The sequence below is a fragment of the Acinonyx jubatus genome, chromosome D1 (assembly GCF_027475565.1).
Source record: "Acinonyx jubatus isolate Ajub_Pintada_27869175 chromosome D1, VMU_Ajub_asm_v1.0, whole genome shotgun sequence".
Classification (NCBI taxonomy): domain Eukaryota; kingdom Metazoa; phylum Chordata; class Mammalia; order Carnivora; family Felidae; genus Acinonyx; species Acinonyx jubatus.
In genome coordinates, this window is record NC_069390.1 from 9,191,887 (window position 1) to 9,217,649 (window position 25,763).

The 25,763-nt window shown below is 50.3% G+C and overlaps 1 long non-coding RNA gene across 5 annotated transcripts in view; it reads left to right on the forward strand.

Annotated features, from left to right (window-relative positions):
- The first annotated feature begins 4,169 nt into the window (after window positions 1-4,169).
- Window positions 4,170-25,763, forward strand: part of LOC106987601 (uncharacterized) — a 54,026-nt gene continuing 32,432 nt past the window's right edge. For 3 of the 5 annotated variants that reach the window (XR_008290289.1, XR_008290290.1, XR_008290288.1), the window contains exons 1-2: window positions 6,623-6,807; window positions 15,140-15,238. This is a non-coding gene — a long non-coding RNA (uncharacterized LOC106987601). The other 2 variants (XR_008290291.1, XR_008290287.1) reach the window with 2 other exon arrangements.

Consider the following 25,763-nt stretch of genomic DNA (forward strand, 5'->3'; position numbering starts at 1 on the left):
AGCCTGGAGCCTGCTTTGGATTCTGTGTCTCCCTCTCTCTCTGTCCCTCCCCTGCTCACGCTCTGTCTCTCTCTCTCCTTCAGAAATAAATAAACATTAAAAAAAATGAAAAGAAAACACTGGTAAAATATTCTTATCTGACATACAGTCCATTTGTAAGTTTTATTAACTGCCCAACCACTGCCTTTTGCCAAGGTCTTTATTCCCATTTTGGTTTCAACCCATGTCCACAATCCCACCTGACGTTCAGTTCTCCTGGTCTCTTCCATCTGGTTTCTTCAATCTGGAACAGGTGCTCAGCTTTTCGTTGCCCTTCATGACACTGATATTTTTTAAAAAAGATTTTCATATATTTTTTTAAGTTTTAATTTATTTATTCTTGAGAGAGAGCCAGAGAGAGAGAGAGAGAGAGAGAGAGAGAGAGTGAGCAGGGGAGGGGCAGAGACAGAGGGACAGAGTGAAAATCCCAAGCAGGCTCCACACCGTCAGGGCAGAGCCGATGATGTTCATGAACCCTAAGATCATGACCTGAGCCAAAACCAAGAGTCAGACGCTTAACTGACTGAGCCACCCAGGGGGTGGGGAGCAATATTAATATTTTTTTAATATGCGGGGCTGGTTGTCCTCTAGAAACGTCCCTCGGCCTGGGTTTGTGTGATGATGTTTGTTTCCCTCTTGGTTAGATTCGGGTTATGCACTGGGGGCAGGAATACCACGGAAGCGGTGTGGGATCGCTTCTCAGGACCCGCAGGACTTGGAGCTCTTGATTAAGGAGCAGATGGCCAAGCTTCTCCATGGTAACAGTGCCATGCTTTCCCTTTGGAATTAACAAGTTAACCCAAGTTTTTTTTTGAGAGAAGTCCAAGTTCGGGCAAGTTTATTTCGCAAGCGCACAAGGGCTTGGTGGCATGTGGGCCCCAGCCTTGGCGTGCTGTCCGGCCGGGGCTTTTGCGAACGGGGTTCTGGTTTTGCAGCACAGAGTAGCTCTCTGTCTCTCCTCACGAGGACAAAGAATTCAGTGCATGAATGCTTGCCATAGGCGGAGAATGCCATGTGCTGTTTACCAGCCTCTGAATAGCCCTGCGGTGGCCGGCAGCCGGGACCCACAAGCGCTTCTCAAAAGCTGAATGTAGAGACTCCGTCATGGGCCACAGCGACTGTGTGGGGAACATTCTGCTGAGGAGTGCGGTTTCAGTTCCCTTTAAAAAACCTCTGTTATTTTCCACCACACACTCGAGAGGCCTGGCCTTAATGGAAACGCTTCCCAGCAAGGGGGCCAAGGGCTGGGAAGGGTTAAGAATGAAAAACCCCTCTCTTTGGACAGGACATTCCAGTCCACAAAGTGCCTTATCACTTGAGATCTCACACAGGACTCTCAGCTCTGTGGGCAAGGAGGCATAAAAAAAGGTGAGGTTAGGGGAGGTGAAGCGATCCGTCTCAACTCACAGAGCTGGGGATAGGTGACTCTGATAGGTCAATGCAAACCTTCTGACTTAAAAAAAAATTGTGTTCCCCCCCCCCTTTTCCCATGATGCTATTGCTGTTTCCCTGTGGAAACTGGGGATCTTTTTCTGGGGAGGTTTTAGGAAATGGAAGATGTCTCTTGAAATTTGTAGGGCCTTGACCTTTCAACGACATCCCTAAAGTAGATATTAAATACATATGTGCAAAGCCTCTCTCCTCAGTGAGCTTATTGTCTCGTAGGGGAATAATAATAATAGCTATCTTCCTAGCCGTATGATCTTGGGCAAGTGATTAAACCTCTCTGTGCCTCAGTTTCCTACTCTATAAAATAGGGATGATATGGTACCTCTCTCTCCTAGCATTGCAATGTATTTGGCATAAAGTAAGAACTATGTGTTAGTGATTACTCTTGAATACTTTGTGTTAGGCATTCTATATGATTGTACATGCTTTTTGCCTCTTTTGACTTCTACGACAACCCCAAGAGGTGGGTGCTCTTTTTCTTACTTACAGGCAGACAGAGGCTCCGAGAGGTTAAGCAGTGTGTTCAGGGTCACACAGCTAGAATGTAGCAGAATTCAAACTGGGTCTGGTCTGACTGAGAAGGCCGTGCTTTCTGCGTGCTCTGATTACGGGAAAGACTGTGTTAAAAACAGTCTATAACTGTTTCGAGGTCTGGAGAGGATTGTGGGGTACACAGTGCAGCAGAGGGAACAGGAGGAAAAGGTGGAAGTGAGGTGTGGGGGGAAGTTGGAGGGGAGCAAGAGAAGGGTGGGGAACTTGGAACGAAATTCAAGACCACGGAGCTTAGCTGCTTTCTGGTCCAGCCCAGAAAGGAAAGGAAAAGGCTCTTAATCAATTTGCCCATTTTGGAAGCAGGAGGGAGACTCCGGGCCTCAAGCAAAGTGGTTCAGCCCCCTCAGCTGCTGCCAGCCCCGCTGCTCCTGCTCAGTGTTACCCAGGGTCTCTTCCTCTCCAGAGTCTTCCCTCTTCCAGGCTGATGATAAACAAGGGAGTAACTATAATCAAAGCATTTGCATTATAAGTAGCCCCACTCCCTGTCCCTGAACGCTGTCCTGGCAGCATGGAAACCTCTGGGCTGGCTCCAGCCAGCGGCCTTGGCCTCGCTGCCCCACAGCCCTGGGAATGCAGGCCAAGGCCTGCGCACAGCCCTCTGGCCAGCTGGGGCCCTGTGGGGCTGACCTCCCTCTCTGGGGCGTGGAGGCGAGGGGGGGGCCAGGCAATGTGAAGGGGATTCAGAGAAGAGTCATTCTCAGACTGTGGAGAGAGCCTCCCTTTTTTATTCTTTGGCCCTGATGGCTCCAGGGCTGTGGCCAATTAGAACCGGAGACTTGCTAACAATCTGCGCTGTGAGGACCTCCCTGCTTCCAGGGTGAGACGCAGCAGCCCCATCCCCCCGCCACCCGCACCCCACCCCAGGGGAAGGAACTGAGGCCCCCACCAACTGGGACCACTGGCCCTTTAGTCTGGAGATGATGGGGGCTCCAGGGAAGAAGGAAGCAGAAATCTATAGGGAAAGCAGAAGAGCAGGGCCTGGGGGCCTGGAGTGGGAAGGCAGCTGGGAGGAGCAAAGTACTAGGAGGAGAGAGGGGAGGAGGGAGATTGGAATGAGCAGCTGGGCGCGTGAAAGTGCGTGTAGAGGGGAGGTGAGAAGAGAGACCGCGCAGGGAGCAAGCAAAGGGGCAGCTTAGCCTCGCCTCCTATCTCCATAAGCCTCTCCTGGCTCCCCAAAAGAACTTCAGAAACAGTGAACATGCAATGTCACTTTGTCCCCCAAACTCCAGCCTAACTTCTGTTTTTTGCTTCAGCCCCAAACCATATGACACCCTTCAGCCCTCCTCCCCCCCCCGACCCCCCCCCCCCGCCCGCCCCATACTGTAATCACGGGGCCTGCCAGTGTCCAGAGAGTAAAAGCCTCCCACAGCAACTGCATCCCAGAGGAGCAGAGGGGAGGGAGGGAGGAAAGCAGAGGGGAGAGGGCCAGATCCAGGGAGTATCTGCCACCCCATCCTGTTCTGTCGATGTGCCAGTCACCAGGCCATCCTCGGTCCGGTCCGTGGACCTTTTTCCAGGCTGAGTTTTACCCACCTCAGGGCTGCTGTGAAGGTGTCGATGGTGGCCGGCTGGGACTGGGAGAGGGGCACCGTTGGTAGGGAATTGGGGACAGAAGACTCTGGGGAGGGGCTGTTCAGAAGGAAGGTACTACACCTCCAATGGCTTCCAGGAGAGCTGGCCTCCTTACCCAGTTGAGGAGGGACGGAGGGATGCTAGCTCTTTCCTTAGGCCAGACTTCCCTCAAGAAATGCTGTGTTGGAGAGTGACTGCGCCATAGATGTTAATACTTAGGATATTTACATTTAAGAAGAGGGCTGGGCCCATCAACTGATGAATGGATGAAAAAGATGTGGTTTATATATACAATGGAGTACTACTTGGCAATGAGAAAGAATGAAATCCTGCCATTTGCAGCAACGTGGATGGAACTGGAGGGTGTTATGCTGAGTGAAATAAGTCAGTCAGAGAAGGACAGATACCGTATGTTTCCACTCATATGTGCAACTTAAGGCAACTTAACAGAAGACCATGGAGGAAGGGAAGGGGAAAAAAATAGTTACAGAGAGGGAGGGAGGCAAACCATAAGAGACTTTTAAACACAGAGAACAAACTGAACGTTGCTGGGGTGGGGGCCAGGGGGGCGGGGAAAATGAGTGATGGGCATTGAGGAGGGCACTTGTTGGGATGAGCACTGGGGGTTGTATGTAAGTGATGAATCACAGGAATCTATCCCCCCAAGCCAAGAGCACACTCTATACACTGTATGTTAGCCAACTTGACCATAAATTATATTAAAAAATGAAATAAAATTAAGTTAAGTTAAATTAAATTAAATTAAATTAAATTAAAAAAAAAAGAGGGCTGGGGCGCTTGGGTGGCTCTGTCGGTTGAGCGTCCGACTTAGGTTCAGGACGTGATCTCACCACGGTTCATGAGTTTGAGCCCCCGCATGGGGCTCAGGCTCGCTGCTGTCAGGGAGGAGCCTGCTTCAGATCCTCTGTCCCCCTCTCTCTCTCTGCCCCTCCCCCGCTTGCGCTCTCTTTAAAAAAACAAATAAACATTAAAAAAAATTTTTAAAGGGGGCTTTTGGGCTCCAGGGATGGGTCCCTTAAGGTGTTTATTTCAGACCGATGGGCGGGCCAGCTCCAGGCATTTGGGGACAGGAGAGCCTTTTAGCAAAGCCTTACAAGCCGCAGAGGTAGGTCTTGTTTTCCCCACTGGGGCCCTGAGCGCTCAGCTTTCAGGGTCGTAGTGGGGCATTTGACCCCTACCTGTCTTGAGGTCTCCACTCTGGCCCGGCTATTAACAACCTCCGGCCTTTTCAGCCTGTGGCCTGGGCTCTGTATCCTCACCTGAATGTGTGGTTTCCCCCAGGGGGCACGGCGGCCATCCTGGCCTCTATCCTCTGTGTCTAGTGGCCAGGCGGTGGGGAGGGTTGGAATGAGAACAGTCAGGATGGAATAATGACCGGGCATTTTCTACTTGTAACAGTGCAAGCTCAGTTCACAACTTGAATTTCAAGTGGGCCCTTCAGGCAGATTAGGGAGGTCAAGTGAGAGAGTGGAGGCAGCCATTGCGGATTGTCTAAATTCCTAGAAAATAAATTCTAGGAATTTAGCTGTGGGGAAGGAGGAGTGCCAAGGTGAGCACACCCCGCTCGGGGCAGGGGGTCAGAGCTGGTAATCCAGGAGGCCCCGGGCCGGGGAGGAGGTGGCTTTTTCGTCTTCTTTCTGTATTTGGACACCCTGGGTTTCCAAAAATCACTTGTATTTGAATCAGATCTAAGAGACAAATTAACACTTTTTTTAGCCAAGGGCTTTTTTTTTTTTTTTTTTTTTTTAAATCCCCACTGAACTTCAGTCCCTCTTACGGAGGAAAACCACTCCCTCCTAAACACCGCTTTTGGTGACTGCCCTTTGTTTGAAGTAATCATTGTCCCTAGAAATGGGAAATTACACACTACTGTTTACCGAAAGGAAATAAACACCTTGGATGACTAGGGTTCTTGCCCCCAGGGAGCGATCCCCGACCTTGCCCGCAAGCTGGGTGGGAAGCCTGCACACTACATCCTGCAAACACATTCACTTTCGGTGTTTGACCATTTCTGCAGGGGAAATGGTTGGATCCTGTGTGTCCCATGAAGCTTGCTTGCCGTGTCCTTGTTACGTCATCACGGAGGACCTTTGCTAGTCTTTTTCTGGTTGCAGAAGCAAGTACAGGAAAAAACATGGGGAACGGGGAGTGTCTCCTGCTTACTCTGTTCAGACATGGACTGGACTCTTGTTCTGTGTTCACGGGTATCTGATGAGCTCTCACTAAATAAGAGTGAATAGGAATGCTTTATTGAGACGGCCTGAGCCACAGGCAGGTTCACGCAGGTAGGAAAAGGTCTTGGAGGTGGCTCTGAGCACTGTGTCTGTCTCAGCCTTTCCGTGTTCTGGCTCCGTGGTCTCCCAAGCCCTCCCCTGCTTTTCACTCTGGCCATTGTCAACCCTGGCAGCCTCAAGTTGGCCTCTGAGCCCCACGCAGCTGTTTCCAGTGCTCTTTAACATTCCCTGCTGTCTCCAGCCCCCTGACTTTTAAGCAGGTTTCTCTTCCCCATCCGTTGGATTTCAGTTTAGGCGGCATTTCTTCCTGGGATTCTTCTTCCCTACCCCCCCCCCCCCATCCCACACCCCCCCACGTGCCTGTGCATTCGTGCTGGTCTGTGGCTTCCTGTTCTCCGCATTATTCATACTAACTTATCAGTGACTAGTTGCTTGTCTGTCTGCCTCCCCCATCAGACTGTCAGCTCTGTGAGGGAGGGATGCAGCCTGCTTGTTCAGCATCACCGCTCCGGCACAGTGCCAGGCACACAACACACGGCAGAAACTCAGTAAGCCCTTCTATCGCTATTTTGTCACTTCATACACTTCCCCTTAGCAACATGAACTCCAGTTGTTCGCTGCCCACTCTTGTGTATTTCCCCGGTCTCCACCCTATCTCCAACCGGTCAGCCTCTACTTGGGTAACAAAAACAAACAAAACAAAACCTAGAAAATCAACAAAAGAAACACACACCAGAACTGGTTCTCTGGTAAGTTACTGCTAAGGGGTTTTGCAAATCAGCTGTTCTTGAGCTGTTGATGAGTCTGATTTGACTTCAGCAAGGATGGGAAGCGTGCAGCCCGTCTGTCAGCAAACTTCAAAATCCACACCTTGCCCGTGTGCGGGACTGCCTCTCTGGGGTGGGAAAGGACGTAAAAGAAAAGCCTGGAGACCCAGGAGGTGAGATGGTGGTTGCAGAGGGCAGAGGGGGATGCTGAATGCAGATGAGGCCTGCAGGGGGTTGGTTGGAGAGGAGGAGTGGGGCTGGGGGGAGGTTCCAGATGGCCCCCACCAGAATTGCAGCGGAGATCTGATGACCAAGAATTGAAGCGAGGAGGAGGGGCTCCCTAAATCTGATCACTTTGCTCCAAAACCGGTGGCTGGCGTCTGAAACGTGACTCATTGCCTGAGTCTGGGAATTGACTTTTGATCTGTTCCCAATGATTATTTTTTAAAATTTAATTAATTTATTTTTATAATATTTATTTTATTTTTGAGAGGCCGGGGACAGAACAGGGCGGGGCAGAGAGAGGGAGGCACAGAATCCGAAGCAGGCTCCAGGCTCCGAGCTGTCAGCACGGAGCCTGACCCGGGGCTTGAACCCACCAACCGTGAGATCATGACCTGAGCCGAAGTCAGATGCTTAACTGCCTGAGCCCCCCAGGCGCTCCTGTTTTTATTAATTAAAAAGAAAAAAATGTCTTTCTGATGAGATTCTGAGTGTTCCGACCAGGCTTTGTTTTACTCAGAGAGTAATACAAAGAAAGCGCCTTCTTTTGCACACCCCCCCCCCCCCCTTCTGGTCCCTCCCTCCCTTCCTTCCTAGTGAAATTTTTGACCGGAAAGCCTAGCCAGGATGTGGAGAGTTGTGTTTTCCACCTGAAGCAAGGTGGGGCTGCCCTTCTCTTTGTTGCGACACACTGCGTCACCCCCACCCTGCCGTTCTCCTCTTTGAGCTGGACAAACACAGCGACAGTGGCCCCGTTGCCAGTGCAGACCTTTGCAGAATGAGACAAAGCCCTTGTGTATTTTGCCGGGAAGCACTTGGCTGTGACGTCCAGGCATGTGCGCGCACAAAAGCGTTTGCGGTGCCCCTGCACACGGCGCTCACACGCACGCCTTCCGGAGCCTCCTTCGAGGACAGCAGGGCCGGAGTGTGGTAAACGTGTTTATCTTTCTCAGGTTTGGGCAAAGCCCTTCTAGGAAGTAGATTTTGAGGCATTGAGATCAGAAGCCTCCTGGGGAAGTGGTATGCAATTGTGTGTTTTCGTGTGGTGCAGCGTGTTTGAGCGATGGCCGTTTGTCAAGAAAGAGATCCCATTTCCAGCCCAACACAGACTTGTCCTTTGGCAGCTGACTGGGTGTTTGTGCTGGCTCCTTACCTACAGACAGCAGGGCCCTGGAGGGAGGAAGGACTCCCCAGCTGAAGGCGAGAGGATACGTGAATTGGTGGGTTAGGAACCCTCCAGCTGATTCTCCTAATTTAAAGTGGAAAAGAGGGGAGCCTGGGTGGCTCAGGTCATGATCTCAGTTAGTGGGTTCGAGTCCCACGTCGGGCTCCGTGCTGACAGCTCAGAGCCTGGAGCCTGCTTCGGATTCTGTGTCTCCCTCTCTCTGTGCCCCTCCCCTACTTGTTCTCTCTCTCAAAAATAAATAAACATTAAACAAAAATTTTAAGTGGAAAATAGACGAGATGGAGGTGGTTCTTTAGCCAGCCTGATTTCCAGTATCCACTACCGAGCAGTTTAAAACTCACTTGGATTTTATAAACCATGAGGGCTCTGCAAAGCTGCTCACCACGCCCTGTGTCGGGCTCTATGAGGGACTGCACGTAGGTTTGGGAGGAACAGGTTGAAACCTGACTTTGATCATTAGCAAAGCCAGCCTTCCACAGCAAACATGAATCTCCTGGCCAATCAGATTATCTCAGCCTTCCAGCGCCCGTGTGAACTGGCTTGACAGAGAAGCTGGCTGGGCCAGGGTTCAGGTGGGGCAGCCTAGTGCCTATAAGGTGTGATTTGAAGACCTCAGGAAAGACCCACCCTGGCCTGAAATGTCTTCCCACTGGCTCATCAAGGATGTCTGCAATTTCACTGTTAGTGAGTCATTCCTTTGTGTTTACCATGGACATTCTCCTTGCTGTCCCTTTGAAATGCAGGTTGCTCTGGGGTATAGACCTTACATTCTTAACCTTCTCACCTTAAATTCTACTATTAATCTCTTGGATAAACCACCACCTCTGTTCCATTTTTTCTCTTTCTAGGTTTATTGAGATGTAATTGACATATAACCTTGTGTTAGTTTTAGGTGTGCCACGCAATGACTTGATATTTATATACATTGCAAAGTGATCCCCACAATCAGCTTAGTTCCACTTTCTAAATCTTAGGCCTCTCTCGAGTCACCTCACCTACGCTGTTCCCTGTGTTGTTCGGTGTCGACAGGAAGCAGAGCTGGAAGCCAGGTGGCCTGGTGTGGGGACAGAGGGGAGGAGGAAGGCGACTGAGGGCGCTGAGGACCAGCAGGCTCTCATGTAGCTTCCTGGCCCCATAAGGGCTGCCGGCCGCAGTGCTCTGGTTCCAGATGGCGCGCGAGGGGAAATGTCCTCTCTGCTTTTGGCCGTGGTGGAGCCCTGTCAGTCCTTCAGGGCTCCTTCCCTCGCTACTCTGGCTTCCTTTCCCTCACTCTCCGCACCCGGGCTATCCCTCCTTCCAACCACTTTCTCGCAGGCAGCCATCCTCACTGTAAGGGGCCCCCTGAAGAAGAGGGCCTCTCACTGGTACCCCGAGGCGCTACAAGCTCCTGAGCCAGACCAGAGCAGGGTGGGGGGCACCCTTTCCTCTTCCCGCACTTGGGTCTCAATCCCTCCATGAGGCTCCAGGCAGGGGCCCCACAGCTGCCAACTACAGACACCCCAAGTTGGGCAGCTGGCTGAAGCGGGCGTGGAGGGTGCTCAGTGAGGGGCCAGCCAGGGGCTGTGGGTCTGCACTAAGGACTTAAACCATTTTCGCCTCTTCCTCTTTCCCGGGCCTGGAAGAGATGACTGGAGCCTATCGAGGCCATGGCCCTGCTGCGAGGCACGTCGTATCAGCCCGTGCCTCTCTCCCAGAGTCACCTCCCTCCCTGCAAAGTGGATATGCCATAAATTCCACTGGAATGTAGGCTCCATCAAGGCAGGTATTTAAAAAAAAAAAAAAAATTTTTTTTTTTTTTTTACATTTATTTAGTTTTGAGAGACAGAGAGAGACAGAGCACGAGCAGGGGAGGGGCAGAGAGAGAAGGAGACACAGAATCCAAAGCAGGCTCCGGGCTCTGAGCCATCAGCACAGAGCCCGACGCGGGGCTCGAAGAACATTTCCAAAGATTTCATTTTTTTCCCCTATTTTGCCCATCTCCCCACAAAAATTTAACTTTTTTCTATCTTTTTTGTTTGTTTGTTTTGAGAGAGAGCGAGCGCATGCACGCTAGAGTTTATGAGCAGGGGAGAGGGGCAGGGGGAGAGAGAAAATCCTAAGCAAGTGCCATACTCATTGTGGAGCCCGATGCAGGGCTCGATCCCATGAACTGTGAGATCGTGACCTGAGCCAGAATCAGGAGGCGGACGCTCAACTGAGCCACCCAGGTGCCCCTCACATTTTAATAGCTACTCAAAATTGCCCTCCCAAAAGGCTGTATCCACATACATTCCCACTCCATACCCTTACTGGTTTTTAATTTAATTTATTTATTTGAGAGAGAGAGAGAGAGAAGAGGTAGAGAGCAAGCAGGGGAGGGCAGAGAGAGAGGGAGACAGAATCCCAAGCAGGCTCCGTGTTGCCAGCACAGAACCTGATACAGAGCTTGAACTCACAAACCGTGAGATTATGACCTGAGCTGAAACCAAGAGTCAGACGCTTAACCGACTGAGCCACCCAGGTGCTGCAATACCCTTATTGGTTTTCAGAGATCTCTTATTTTTTTTCCCAATCTGTTGGCCAAAAGCCATTATCTCGTTGTTAGAGTAAAAATGTTTGGTTCAATCCTCTTGGCCGGAAATTGTGAGTGATTCACATTAGTAACATAACCACGTGTATAGTAATAATGCTATTTAATTGCTATGTATTCTGTTACTTAGTAACTATTTTACATGGAGTGAGTAATAATCAGGAATAGGTACAGATCAGTTTTCTCCCCATATTCCACCATGACCTTTATTTATTTCTATTTTTAAAACAATTTTCGGGGCACCTTGATGGCTCAGTAGGTTAAGCGGCTGACTTCAGCTCAAGTCATGACCTTGCGGTCCGTGAGTTCAGGTCCCGCGTCGGGCTCTGTGCTGACAGGTTGGAGCCTGGGGCCTGCTTCTGATTCTGTGTCTCTCTCTCTCTCTCTGCCCCTCCCCTGCTCACTTCTCTCTCTGTCTCTCTCACAAATAAATAAACATAAAAAAATTTATTAAGAAAATTAAAAAATATATTTATTTATTTGGAAAGAGAGCGCAAGCGTGAGTGGGGGAGGGGGAGGGAGAGAGGGAGAGAGAATCCCAAGCAAGCTTTGTGCGGTCAGCGCAGAGCCTGAGATGGGGCTCAATCCTATGGACCGTGAGATCACGAACCAAAATCAAAAGTCAGACGCTTAACCAACTGAGCCGTTCAGGCACCCACCCTGCCCCATGACTTTTAGATGTAAAACACAAGAATCTGGGGTCTTGGAGGGTGCAGACCTCCACTTCTCCCTGCTTAATCTGTCTTCAAAGCGGCTCCAGTGAGTTCTTGGGCGCCACAGCCTCGCCTTCCTTCATGTCCCTTCCTGCCGCACAGCGGCTGTGTCCCGGAATGACATGTCACATGGTCCAGTCTCAAGCAGCAGTATGTTCTCTGCCTCTGGGTTTCTCCTTTAATCAGTTCGGAACACGTCAGCTTGTTTTGTCCTTTGCTTGACTTTGAGGTTATCATCAGGGCCATCTTCGGGTACATCAGAAGCTATGTCATGGGCTGGATCCCACCTTAATCTTGTCCAAGCTCACACGTCACCTCGGACAATGTTTTCCACAGAGAAGTGCATTTTTCTTAATGTTTATTTTTGAGAGAGAGAGAGAGAGAGAGAGAGCGAGCAGGGGAGGGGCAGAGAGAGAGGGAGAGAGAGAATCCGAAGCAGGCTCCAGGCTCTGAGCTGTCAGCACAGAGCCTGATGCGGGGCTCGAACCCAAGAATCGTGAGAAGTGCATTTTAAAAGGAGGAAAAGCTGTGAGAGCATTTGGGATTTTACACTATTTAAATTTCGTGTCTATTTCCCTCCCTTACTCCCACCTTGACTCCATGTGTTCTTTGCTCTATTCTTCTCAACCTCTGTATCCAGGATAATATAAAAATGGCAGCTATAAATGATTCTCCCCCCCCTGTAAGTTTCCTCTAGGCCTGGTTCTTTGTTACTGACAACATCTAGCTTGGAATCATTTAGTGACTCTGGGGCACCTGGGTGGCTCAGTCGGTCAAGCGTGTGACTCTGGCTCAGGTCATGATCTCATGGTTTGTGGGTTTGAGCCCTGCGTCGGCTTCTGTGCTGACAGCTTGGAGCCTGGAGCCTGGTTCGGATTCTGTGTTTCCCTCTCACTCTGCTCCTCCCCAACTCACGCTCTGTCTTTCTCTCTCTCTCTCAAAAATAAACATTAAAAAAAAAAAAAGAATCATTTACTGACTTTTCTATTACTCTTCAACCAAGTTGGAACCAGCCTCCAATAAGGCTGGATTGAATAATAGCTTCCTCCTTTGGTTTATTAGGATTTTAAGGGTTGTGACTTGTTTTGATGGTTTCAGATTAATTTTGCAAGTTTGTGTCAGAAAGCCATTTACTTGAAAATTTGATTGTTCCGTTTTCTAAAGTGCATTGGAACGGAATTCCTGTTCTGCCCTTTCATCCGGTCCAGCTACTACAGGATCTTTATTTTGCTGGTTTTAGTAATATTACTTTGTTCTTTCTTTTTTAAAAAAATATTAATTCATTTTTGAGAGACAAAAACAGAATCCAAAGCAGACTCCGGGCTCTGAGCTGTCAGCACAGAGCCCAACGTGGGGCTCGAACTCACAGACCATGAGATCATGACCTGAGCCAAAGTCGGCCACTTAACCCACCGAGCCACCCAAGTGCCCCTTACTCTGTTATTTCTAAAGCGCACAAGTTTTGGCCACAAGGTACGCCAACAGGACGCTGCTAGGTGATCTATCTATTTAGCTAAGAACCATACTTTCTTCAGGGATCACTCCTTATTTTGGATATTCTAATAACTTTGGCTTGGACATTTTCCCCCTACCTCTGCCACTTCCTAACTGTGTGATCTTGGGCAAGTTACTCAAACTCTCTGAGCCTGTTTCCTCTTGAGTAAAACGAAGTAAGAGTAGCTACTGTCTCCACAGTGGCCACAAGGGGTTAACACACAATTTAAATTGCGGTTGGCGCGTGGTAAGGGCTGATGTGTTTGCCATTACTATGCAGTCCTTTCTGAAAGAAAAAACATCCCTTTCTTCTGTGGTTATTTGGACTGCTTCTGAGTCCCATTTTATAACTGAAAACTGAGCAAATGAAAATAGAAGAAAGAATCACTCCATGCTCAGTTACTCAGCCAAACCCTCTATGGAAAAGGCAAGATTGTTTCTCTAAAATCATTCACACCTGATTAATCTATTAGAATTTTTGAAAATTTGCGGACGAAGAAGAATCGGTGCAATCGGATTAATCTATGTGTAGGTTTTAGGAGCCTTGGAAGTTTTCATGCCACTGGTGTTACCATTCAGCAGAAAGAATATTCCTTCCTTCCTTCCTTCCTTCCTTCCTTCCTTCCTTCCTTCCTTCCTTCCTTCCTTCCTTCCTCCCTTCCTCCCTCCCTCCCTCCTTTCCTTCCTTCCTATTGAATGATTACAACCTTCCTTCCTCCCTCCCTCCCTTCCTTCCCTCCCTTCCTTGCTTCCTTTCTCCCTCCCTCCCTCCCTCCCTTTCTTCCTTCCTTCCTTCCTTCTTTTCTTCCTCCCTCCCTTCCTTCCTTCCTTCCTATTGAATGATTACAACCTTCCTCCCTCCCTCCCTCCCTCCCTTCCTTCCCTCCCTTCCTTGCTTCCTTTCTTCCTTCCTACATTCCTTGCTTCTTTTCTTCCTTCCTGCCTCCCTCCCTCCCTCCCTTCCTTCCTTCCTTCTTCCCTCATTCCTTCCTTCATTCCTTCCTTCTTTTCTTCCTCCCTCCCTTCCTTCCTTCCTTCCTTCCTTCCTCCCTCCCTCCCTTTCTCCCTCCCTCCCTCCCTCCCTCCCTTCCTTCTTTCCTTTCTTCCTTCCTCCCTCCCTCCCTTCCTTCTTTTCTTCCTCCCTCCCTCCCTTCCTTCCTCCCTCCCTTCCTTCCTTCCTTCCTATTGAATGATTACAACCTTCCTTCCTCTCTTCCTCCCTCCCTCCCTTCCTCCCTCACTCCCTCCCTCCCTTCCTTCCTCCCTCCCTCCCTTTCTTCCTTCCTTCCTTTCTTCCTTCCTCCCTCCCTTCCTTCCTTCCTTCCTTCCTTCCTTCCTTCCTTCCTTCGTTTCTCTCTCTAAGCCACAAACATTTCCAGAGTACCTGCGACACTGTCCTAGGCTCTACAAACAGGGACACAAAGACAAATAATGCATGGTTCCAGCCCTTAGGAAAGTCTAGTGGGGGATCTTCTTATTACTCATGGTGAGGAAAAATTTAAGTGCCCCCAACATCCCTCTGAAAGCTTGGGGCAAGGGAGATAAACCATCTGTGAAAAGGAAGCACGAATAAGAAGATTCACCAGTTTGAAATTGAATCCCATTCATCAAGCTCCAGGTTGCTTTCTCCCAGGAGAAGAGTAATTTCTTGGGATGATGTTCAACTTGTGCAAACCCATGGAAAGAACATTCCGTTGAAGTTGCTGATAGCAATCATGTTCTCCATGAACTGGTTTCCATGTTGCTGCCGGATGGAATCCTGGCATCGGCCAGGGAATCCCGTGGCCAGGTGGGCCTGCCTTCCTGATGGGAGCCCCCATCCAGGATGGTTATCCAGGATTGGAGTTCTCCCACCGAAAGTTTCAGGAACTCCTCCGGTGGAGTCCACTGGTTGGAACTCCTGTGCCACAGCATCAAGCTCGGTGCTGGACAGAGAGAAGATGCTCAGCGGACGGTAACTCACAACCCTCCTTTCCACACCTTCGCTCGACGGCAACTTGTTCTCAGAGTTACATGGTACCTTAAATCCCCGTGGACGGGGACCCGGTCTGCTGAGCTGATGAACCCTAGATACCATTGCCCCCCTTGTAGGAGGTTCACTGGACTTTCACAGAAGGATGTCTTTCAGTTTTTGCCAACTCTCTTAGGATTCTGTCATCTCTCCCACAGGCAGAGCGTCCAAGTGAGGGAGGAGGAGGCCGGGCTGGGATGTGGTGGGGGGGCAGAGTTGGGGCCTCGGGGTTTTTCAGGCACCCGTTGAGACCTGTTAATCGGTTGGACGATCTGAAGAGTGGCCTGTGATAATCCTTGTCCTTTGTTAGAACACACCACAGCCTTCAGCACTGGGATGCAAGGACCAGACTAAGCCCGAGGAAACTGGCAACCGAGCAGGGCAGTTTCGATCTCCATCCCAAATGCAGGTGAGAGAAGGAGGGGGGCCTGAAAGAATGGCTGTGGGAAGGGTACCCTCCATCCAGCAGAGGGCTCATGGGAGTGCCTGCAGAGGACCATGCCTTCCCGGCGGTGCAGAAGTCTCTCCCTCCCCGGGGGCTAGGAATTCAAGTCTTCCTCCCCCTTTGGCTTCTGGAAAAGCGTGTGGAGAATGCACTTGCTACAGAAGAATTCTCAAGGCTTGCCCCGCGCCCCCCCCCCCTTTTTTTTCCCCCAGTTAGTTTACATACAGTGAGGGCTTCCTTTGAAAGGAGGGCTGCTGGGGATTGTTTACAGGCTTATAGGACAGTGTCTATTTTTTGGGGGTGGGGAGGGGCAGAGAGAGAGGGAGAGAGAATCCCAAGCAGGCTCCATGCTGCCAGCACAGAACCTGATACAGGGCTTGAACTCACGAACTGTGAGATCATGACCTGAGCTGAAACCAAGAGCTTAACTGACTGAGCCACCCAGGCGCCCCACAATTGCACTTTTTTTCTTTTTTTTTTTGAGGTAATTGGGCACATTTAAAAATCTGGAGATTTCACAGAAAATAGGGAATGTATGGCTTTCCTTGAAATGTGAACATCTTCATGGAACCTGTCAGCTGGAGCAAGTGACAGTCCTGTCACTGGGGAATTGGAGTTCATCAGCACCCCCTTGTCCCAGGGACCCCCCCTCCTGCATCCCAGCACTATGTGGGGCTGAGCCCTCCGGGGGGTTCTGTGCATCCCCTCCCCTCACCCCTTCTCTCCCCAGCACCCCACCTCTACCCTGGCATCTCCTGTCCACTAGTAAATCTGTGCGCCCCCTTCCCTGTTTAAAGACAGTCCCCTCCGGCTAGCTGTGGTGCTGTCCCTGTGGAGCCAACCTGCTAGAAAGGGTGCCTCTTCCTTGCCTCCTACTCACCCTAGTGCCCCCACTCCACAGCTGCCCTGCCCTCCCCCCTCCCCCCAACTAAAGTTGTTCTTGCTTATCCTTATACTCTGTGCAGCTCAGTCCCTGGGCACTTGGTGCCGTGTGTCCCCCCCTCCTGGAAGGCTTCTCCTCCCTCTGCTTAGTGACATCTCTTGATTTTTTTTTTTTTTAAGTTGATTGATTTATTTTGAGAGTGAGCGAGCGAGTGCGAGCTGGGGAGGGGCAGGGAGAGAGAGGCAGAGAGAGAGTCCCAAGCAGTGCAGGGCTCGAACCCACGAATCGGGAGATCAAGACCTGAGCGGAAACCAAGAGCCTGAAACAGTCAACCGACTGAGCCCTCCAGGTGACCCACATCTCTTGTCTTGAGGTCTGTGTGGTTAGGGGGGACTCTCCCCTCCCTTCCCAGGCCCTTTGGGGGCTCTCTTCTCGCAAGCTTGCAAGTGGCAAAACTTCCCAGGGACCTGGCCTGGGGTCTTTATTTTACTGACTCTAGACTCTCTCTGGGTCACCTCGTGGGGCCTGCTGGTTCAGGCCTGCTTTTCCAAGCGCCAGGCCTGACGTCTTAGATTTTCATTGCTTACTGCAGTCGCCTCCTAACTGGTCTGCCTGTCACAGATCTGTCCCCTCCGCGGCTGGAGTGAGCTTTAAGTAGTGGCCAGCCTAACATCTTTCACGCCAGCTGAGCAAAGTGCTCACAAGTGCCCAAAGTCACTGCGCCGGTGCCACCTCCTGTGTGTTCACGATGCCCTTCCACACGCCTTCTGCTTCCTGTTTTTGCTGGGCATTTGAGTCACGAACCCAGGCCCACCTGAGCCTCTGGGCTCGGTGTCCCTTCTCTGTGTCCTCCCATGGTGCCCGGGCATCCCTATTTCGGCTCCCACAGTACGGGGCTTCCACCAGACTTCACATCCAGTGGGGACCAGGAAGGTCCCCGGCACAGCGTGCCAGGTGCATAAAAGAGATGATTGCAAGAGCTTCGGGCTGGCTTCCCGGCTGCACACGGCCAGATAGTCCTCTCTTGCCCCTTTGGGAGCGAATTCTAGCTTCTCACAGTGTTTGCCTTGCCCACGCAGCACTTTTTGCTTGTACGGTGTACTTCGTCGACATTTATGAAGTGTCTTGAGATTTAAAGGTGTTCGGGATCCTTCCTCAAAGGACTTGTTAAACTCTGATGCATAATATCTAGTCAGTTTGATGACCATTTATCGAGAGCCGGCACGGAAGGTGGCGGAATTAAAGCAGCCGAGAACAGGGATTCAGATCAAGTGTGTGCAGCTTAGAGGAACTTGCTGTGGCTTTTTGTCTGGCTGTGGCTTAGTCTAAACTAGAGGGAGAGATTACAGTTATATTTGTCGGGGACTCATCAACAGACCGTGTCACAGGCTTTCCCCGGATCACGATCCTGGGTGGCTCAGCTGGTTGAGCATCTGACTCTTGATCTCAGCTCAGGTCTTGATCTCAGCGTCGTGAGTTCAAGCCCCGCGTTGGGCTCCATGCTGAGTGTGAAGTCTACTTAAAAAAAAGAGGGGGGGGTGGTGGTGGTGGTGGAAAGAAACCAACTTCTATGTCCCGCACTTTCATGGACTTTGAAGCTGAGTTTTGTGTCAACATGACTTCACTGGGATGCCGGAAATGAACCTTTTCTGCCCCTGCCAGGAGCCTCCGGCTCTCTCTAAATCAACTCCTCCGGAGGATTCTGCCCTTTCCCTTAATAGTTAAAAACACGTTTGAACGGCACACAACTTGTGTTTGCTTCCTCGCGGCAACACGGCTGTCAACTGTGGTCATAAAGGCGTTTCGGGAAGCAGATCGGTGGCTGTGACCAGAAAGCCACTGCTGCACTTTGAGATATGACTGTGAGGTTTCAGCCAGGGGGCTTTTCAGTCGAGGCATCTCCCCGGTCACACAGTGTCCTAAGGGCTCAAGTGGAAGCCTGGGAAATTGGCCACAGTGTCACAGGTCACGCTGTCCGGCACCAGGAGCCGTGTAGCCCTGCTCTGGGACTGCACTGCTTGGGGTCGAATCCTTGTTCCTGCCCAAACTCTGAGCTTGGGAAGTTCCAGTGTCCTCATTTGTGAAATCCTGGTGGGATGATTGGGCGACTCCTCTTACATGGTGGCCGCGTGGATGGAGCCCCTTGGTCCCTAGATGGTGCTTAGACACATAGTAAGTGTGAGCTGTTGCCATTCTGCCCTTTCATCGGCCTCGCCTGGGACTGTTCACCGTGGGCACTTGCTCTAGGTCAACAGAGCTGTCATCAGCTGTCCCCCACCGTTTGTGTACCTCACTGTCCCTGTGCCTGGCATTCGAGTCCCCTTTGCTCTCTGCTTCTCTGAGCATCTTATTACAGTCCTGTCCTCTTCCGTATTGTCCTTGCTGCCTGCAACAAACTTCTGTTTTGCCCCTGCCCGCCCCCCCACCCCCACAGTTCTCTCCCTCTCCCAATTCCAAAGCCTCTGGATGGAATGGATGCAGACATTCCCGTGCCCATGGCTAACCGTGGGACAACTCTAGGATAATTTTTCATTTGCCTTTGTGTTTGTAAATCTTCTAGAACCCTTGCCGGTGGACTAACCCGTGAGATCACCATCTATTTTCTAAAAGTTCTCTTTCCTTTCCCTCCCCTCCCCTCCCTTCCCCTCCCCTCCCCTCCCTTCCTCTTCTCTCCTTTTCTTTCCCTTCCCTTCCCTTCTTGTTTATTTACTTATTTGAAAGGAGAGACAGAGTGTGTGAGTAGGGGAGGGGATAGAGAGAGAGGGAGAGAGAGAATCCCAAGCAGGCTCCGCACTGTCAGTGCAGAGCCTGATCCCAGGCTTGAACCCACCAACCGTGAGATCCTGACCTGAACTGAAATCAAGAGTCGGACGCTCGACTGACAGAGCCACCCAGGTGCCCCACCATTTCGTTTTTTGCCTCTATGAATTAACTACTTAGGTCACTCGTATCAGTGGAACCATACAATATTTGTCCTTTTGTGTCTGGCTTCATTTCACTCAGCATACTGTCCTCATGGTTCAGCCAGGTTGTAGCAGGTGTCAGAATTTCATTTCTTTTTAAGGCTGAATAATGTTCCATTTGTACGTGTATATATGCATGCCGCATTTTGTTTATCCATTCGTCCATCCGTTATGGACATTCAGGTTGTTTCCACATCTTGGCTATTGTGAATAACTCTGCCAGAAACAGTATGGCACCTGTTTCCAACCCACTCTGCCTGTTTCTGCCCCGGGAACCCTCTGGTCTCCTCTTAGCCCAGCAACAGGCTGGAGCCTTTTAAAACGTAAGTCAAATAACGTCATTCCTCACTCACAACCTTCCCTTGCTCTCCCAATGACTCGAGGCAGATCTCAAGGGCTTGCGAAGGTCTGCTGGCCCTCACCCCTCTTCTGACCTCAGCTCTCGTCTTTTATTGAGCTCCGGCCACAAGGGTTTCCTTGCTCCTTCACCTCAGGGCTCCTGCATTTGCCATGAACTATGCCTGGAACGTTCTTCCCTCGATAAGCTCTTTGCCCTCCAGTGTCACTTAACCGGAGAGCCTTCTTTGATACATAAAGTAACAAGCCCTCCTTCCCCTGACCTCAAGCACCGCCATTTACCCATTTCCCTATTGCTCCCTGGAGTAGATTAACACCCTAATTCGCTCGCTTCCTTCTTCCTCACTAGAAGGTAAGCTTCATGTTGTCAGGGGCTCTGTTTGGTTTCCTCTGGTGTCCTCAGCGCCTAGCACATAGTGTGCTCAGTTCGTATCTGTTGAATGAATGGGCGGTGCTTTGAGGTCCCCACCTTAACGGACCCCTGATGTTTCTGTGCCTCTGACCATTGGGCAGAGGCGACAAGATCCCGCTGCTGTCAAGGCTTCAGTGTCATCCTTCTGGCCCAGGGCAGCTTCAAAATGAAGTGAAACTGGTTGATCAGCATTTGCCGCTCCCTTTGGCCTCAGTGGGTTCTTAACATGCATGTCCCTGATGGCTGCAAGGATTTCTCCTAAAATACACAGCCCTTCAAAGACGTGTCCCACACATGGTGTTCCTCACACGGGGCTCTTGTGGGTATCTTCTCAGGGGCCCGAGGATTCGACCCGATTTGAAATTTTGTTTTCACATTTTGATGACCCTCTGTGAAAAGAGAAAGAATGGAAGCATACTTACTTTTGTGTTTTTGTTTGTTGATGACCGTCTGCCTGCCAAGGAGTGCCACATAAGTGGTTCGCGGGAGGTGTTCGCTTTTGTCTGTGGATGGTACTCTCGGTACCCAGTGACCACCTGAGGCAATGGCCTCTAATTCTTAAACTGGGGTCATTGGTTCGTGGAGGTCTTCCTGCAAATCTGTGATCATTTTTTTTTTTCCTGTAAAAGGTGTCTGAATGAGAAGTATTTGGACTGCACCGCCATTAACCACGAGCTAGAGTGAAGGCTGAGACACGATACCAGGATAGAAATCTTCCAGGCTCCAGGTGGTTGTTTCACAAGGGTCTGAGTCAGCCGGAGACAACGGGGTACAAAAACAGAGGCAGGAACCTTGGCTGTAGAGTCTGGAACAGCCTCTGTCTCTGAATTAACCGTGTGGCCCTGGGTTTGTCAACTCACCTTTCTGGGTCTCAGTCCTTCATCTTTAAGTTCTCTTCCAGCTCAGACATTTGGTTTTGTGAGGTCTGTCGAGCAGCAATGTCCATTTGAACACCAAGAGAAATACTTTGTTGGTACCGAGCCCAGGGCACTGGCAATGAGGATTAACAATGACTACATTTGACGGGTGTCCATTCAAATCTTGCTTTCTCCAAATGGCTTTTTCTGAAGACTTTATCTAAAATCACACCCTGATTTCTGTCCCATTTATCCTGTTTGATTTCTCTTCATATTCTTTTCCTATGTTTTTGAGGAAATCTGACTCTTTTTTTTAAATTTTTTAAATGTTTATTTACTTCTGAGACAGAGAGAGACAGAGCATGAGTGGGGGAGGGGCAGGGAGAGAGGGAGACACAGAATCCGAAGCAGGCTCCGGGCTCCGAGCTGTCAGCACAGAGTCCGACGTGGGGCTCGAACTCACGGACCGTGAGATCACCACCTGAGCCGAAGTCGGTTGCTCAACTGACTGAGCCACCCAGGTGCCCCGAAATCTGACTCTTATTATCATTATTATTTGGTCATTTCTTATTATCTCTTTTCCTTCTAAAGGTTGACTCTATAAGGTGGAGTCTTTTCTAAGACTGTGCCCCAGAACCTTGGGACACTGCCTGTCATTTTGGAGACACCAGTCAACATTTGCTGAAAAGCCTAATGATTTGGCACCTCGTTTGGTTTGGGTACTGTCCCAAGTGCTTTACCCTTCAATCAGTACGTGCATTAAGGAAGAATCATTATTAGCCTTACGCAGTGGCTGAGAAAACTGGGGTCTCGTGACTTACCTCTAAGGGTCAGAGCTGGGACTTGAACCCAGGTAAGTTGTCCACCTTGCTGTATTCACCCCTAGCTTTGGGACCTCTACGGGAGGGCTCCAGTACCAAATGCATCAAGGCACAGGTAGGGCTCTGTTTTTCCTCTCTTCTTTCTAATATTGCTCTGTTCATGGGGAAAGGGAAAATCAACCTCTCATTTATTGAAGAGGCTGTACTTTCCCCATTGTGTATATCCCTGGCTCCTTTGTTATAAATTAATTGACCATAAATGCATGGGTTTATTTCTGGGCTCTCTAGTCTGTTCCATTGACCCGTATATCTGTTGTTATGCCAATACCATACTGTTTTGATTATTGTAGCTTCGTAATATAGTTTGAAAGCAGGAAGTGTGATGCCTCCAGCTTTGTTCGCCTCTCTCAGGATTGCTTTGGCTGTTTTGTGGGTCCATACAAGTGTTCGATTGTTTTTTCTATTTCTCTGAAAAATGTCATTGGGATTTTGATAGAGATGGCATCCACTCTGTAGGTTGTTTGGGGAAGTGTTGGCAAAAATCAAACTCTCAGAGCCCTCCCTGACTGCCTTTGTTTGCTCTGGCTGTACAGAAAACACTGGGCAGAACATTCCAGAACTGGGTGGCTCGTTAGCTTTCCTCTGGTTCCACCCATCCCTTCATTTTATTTTACTTTATTATTATTTTTTTAAAAATGTTTATTAAGTTTTGAGAGAGAGTGCAAGTAGGGAAGGGGCTTAGAGCGGGAGACAGAAGATCTGAGATAGGCTCTGCTCTGATGGTAGCCAGCCAGATGTGGGGCTTGATCTCGCTAACCTCGAGATCACGACCTGAGCCAAAGGCAGACGCCTAACCGACTGAGCCACCCGGGTGCCCCAACTCCCATAATGTCTTGAACTACAAACTGGCAAATTCGTGAGCCTTCAGCAGTCTGACCGGTAAACCAGAAGGCCCGTGGAGGGAGTGCCGCGACCCACCCCACCTGGTCTGTCGCCATCTAGTGGCCCGCTCGGGTGTCCCCTAACGTGGGTGCTGTTCAGTTTCTGTAGAAGCAGTTGCTCACTGAGGTCCCTGCCTCTGAGCAGGCCGCCCTCCAGGCATTTCTTCTTCATCTGAAAACCACATCTTTCAAAATGTCATCTTTTGGGGGGTCAGAGGCACCAGGATGAGCTTCAGGACCATGACGTGGGCATCTTTGTATCTTCATGCTCCTGACCGTTAGCTGTTTTCATCTTTTTCCTCCTAGGCCTCCTAGGGGTTAAATGCTATCAGGAAGAAGCAGGGCAAGTTCCCCTGCTTACTCTGCACATGAGGAATGAGGAATATTTGACGTTCATGAGTAAGCTATTGCCTATTGATGTTCCGATTACAGAGAAAATGTCCTTGTTCCTCTTTGTTACCCGTGAAACGGCGGCGAACGGTGCCAGATCGACTATAATTATGTGCTTGAGTGATGTGGTCTCTATGACACTAGGTGCAGAAATTCAGGGGAAAAGAGTATTGGAGATGGTCAGAATGGTCAGGTAATAATAAAAACAAAAATAACACAAGAACTAACCTTTACCAAGCACTTTCTAGGTGTCAGGCGTGATGCAAATGCTTTATGTGACTTAAAAATCCCCACGAAAACCCTAAGACGCAGGTGCACTCGTATCCCTATTTTACAGTGGAGGAGTGTGAGACAGAAAGATCGAGTAATTTGCCCACAGTGATAGAGAGCTGGGAGGGGCAAAGCCAAGGTTTGGATCCAGACTGGCCAGCTCCAGAGTCCTTTCTCTAGAATGCTACACCTGATGGTCTTGCTGATGGCTTTGTGAAGGAGGTGGGCCTGGAGCCTTGAAGCACGAGAGGTCCTGCAGCATGGGGACAATCTGAGAGGTGGCCCAGGGATGGAGTAGGCATGGCAGGCCCCAACAGGGAAGGAGAGACTGACCTCACTTGGGAGAGGGCACGTGCTGAGGAGCAGTGGGGAGGATGGCGAGGCAGTAGAGTGGGGACAGATGATAAAAGGTCTTAACATCTAGGCAGAGAGGGTTTGGTCTTGAGATCTCCTTTGAAGTGTGTTACAAGGTGGCTTTCTAGAAGCAGAGGTTTGGGTGGCAGCGACAGGTCTGAGGGTAGGAGGTGTGGAGGCAGGAATGAAGCGTTGAGGGTCTAGCCTAGGCTGATGCAAGAGGCTTGGAAGCAAGGGAGCGCAGTGTGAGCGAATTCACAGACGGGAACAGAGGTGGGAAAAGAAGCTCCACATTCTGCTGGCTTTGAGGTTCTGAGTCTGGCAGGAGGCACAGTGTTGACTCCATGGGCTGAGAGCTCACTGCTTACTCACCCAAAGTGCTCTCACAGAGAATTAAATAGATAGGACATAATCAGGTTATTGGTCTTAAAAGGCTACTGAGAATTTTTCCTATTGATTGTGTCAGTCAGGATTTGATCAGAGAAGTAGAACCCCTGTGAGCTATAGAGAAGAGGGGCTTTATCATGCGGGGCAGAGCTCCCGGGCTGGTGGGAGGTGGGTCTGAAGTCTGTATAAGGTGTTGTCCTTCTGTCTTATCTGGGCCGGCTCAGGGAGGGACGATGGACACAAAGGGATAGACTGGAACCACCAGCGTTGGGGTGTGTGGGGGTGCGTCTGCCCTCCACCACCTTTAGAGCAGAACAAAATGGCGGTGCTTCACTTGCGCCTTCTAGAAAATGTAGCCACACTGTCCTTGTCCACATACAAGGCAGATTCACTTTTCTTTAATCTTTCTATTGGCCTCATCACGTACACAGGTGGCGGGAGGTTTCCTGCAGCCGCGTCTTCTGCATTCGCCTCCTAGGGCCTCTGGAACGAGGTGCCATTGACCTGGTGGCTCGAACCGCAGAGACTTCTGTCTCACGGGTCTGGAGGCTGAAGTCCAAGATCAAGGTCTCGGCACGGTTGGTGTCTTGAGGCCTCTCTCCTCGGCTGGTAGATGCTGGTCTTCTCCCTGGGTCTCCACGTGGTCTTCCTTCTATAACTGCCCGTGTGCTTAGGTCCTCTTGCGAGTAAGGACACCAGCCATATTGGATTCGGCCCCCTCTGATGACCTTACTTTCGTCTCTTCTTTAAGGACCCGTCTTGAAATACAGTCCCATTCTGAGGTGCCGGAAGTTAGGATTTCTCCATATGAATTTTTTGAGGGTACGGTTCAGCCTCTCACACTTTCTTTCTCATCCTACTTAACCTTGTGGTGAAGGATCAGCCCCACAGCTAGACCGACGGCTCCGGCTCTTACCTCTGGTTACTCATGGAAGGCAGCCTCTGGGCTTTTTTGGGAAGGTCAAGGACGTTATTTTCTGAGGCCTGTTTTCCTGTGCGAGGCTGTCTTCGCCCAGGCAAGGGGTGTTCCTCCTCCGCGCCACACATTCCGACTTGGTCAGATCAGAAAGCAGCAAATCCAGGGGGAATTTTTTTTTTTTTTTTTTTTTTTTTTAACTGTCTGCAGAATCCCTTGCATAGCAGAGAGCTCAGGAAGGAAGGCCCTGTTTGGGGACAGAGGTCAGGGGCCCTTCAGAAAGGGTCAGGCCCTCCTCTGCTAATCCCAAGTCTGCTTGATTAGCCTCTGAACTGATGTACCTAGAATGAACTTTGACACAACCCAAGAATGTAATTTAACCCTTGAGCTTTATTTTCTCTTGTCCCTAAAACATCAGACTCCTGGGGGATTTAGAAAGGGGCTGGGGCAGACATAGCAAGGAGAGGGTTCGGTGGCTCTCGCTTTCCAGGACAGCTGGCCACTGGGGCTTGCCTGAGCCCCCTGGCAGGAAGCAGGGTCTGGGCGAGGCTTCCCGAGTCCTGCCTACTGCTGTCCTGCTAGAAATAGGGAGAGCGGGGGGTGATACCCTTCTGCAAATCTGGAATCAAACCAGAAAGGTACCTGGCATCTTACTGCTCTCTCCTCGCGTTTCCAGCTCCCTGGCCCCAGCCAAGGTCGCCATCGCTTTTTGCTGAAGTGAAAAACAGTGGAGATATGAACATTCCCTAGAGCCACTTTGGAATACGTTCAAGAATAGTTTCACAGCGAAACAGGCAAAAGGACGAGATTGCACAAAGGGCTGGATCACCCACTTGGAGAGCCAGTTCTAGAAAGAGGACTTTGATTTCGCGCTAGGGGCTTCACGCGCAGAGGAAGAAGGGAGTGGGCAGCGTTGGGGCGGAGGGGACAGAGGCCTG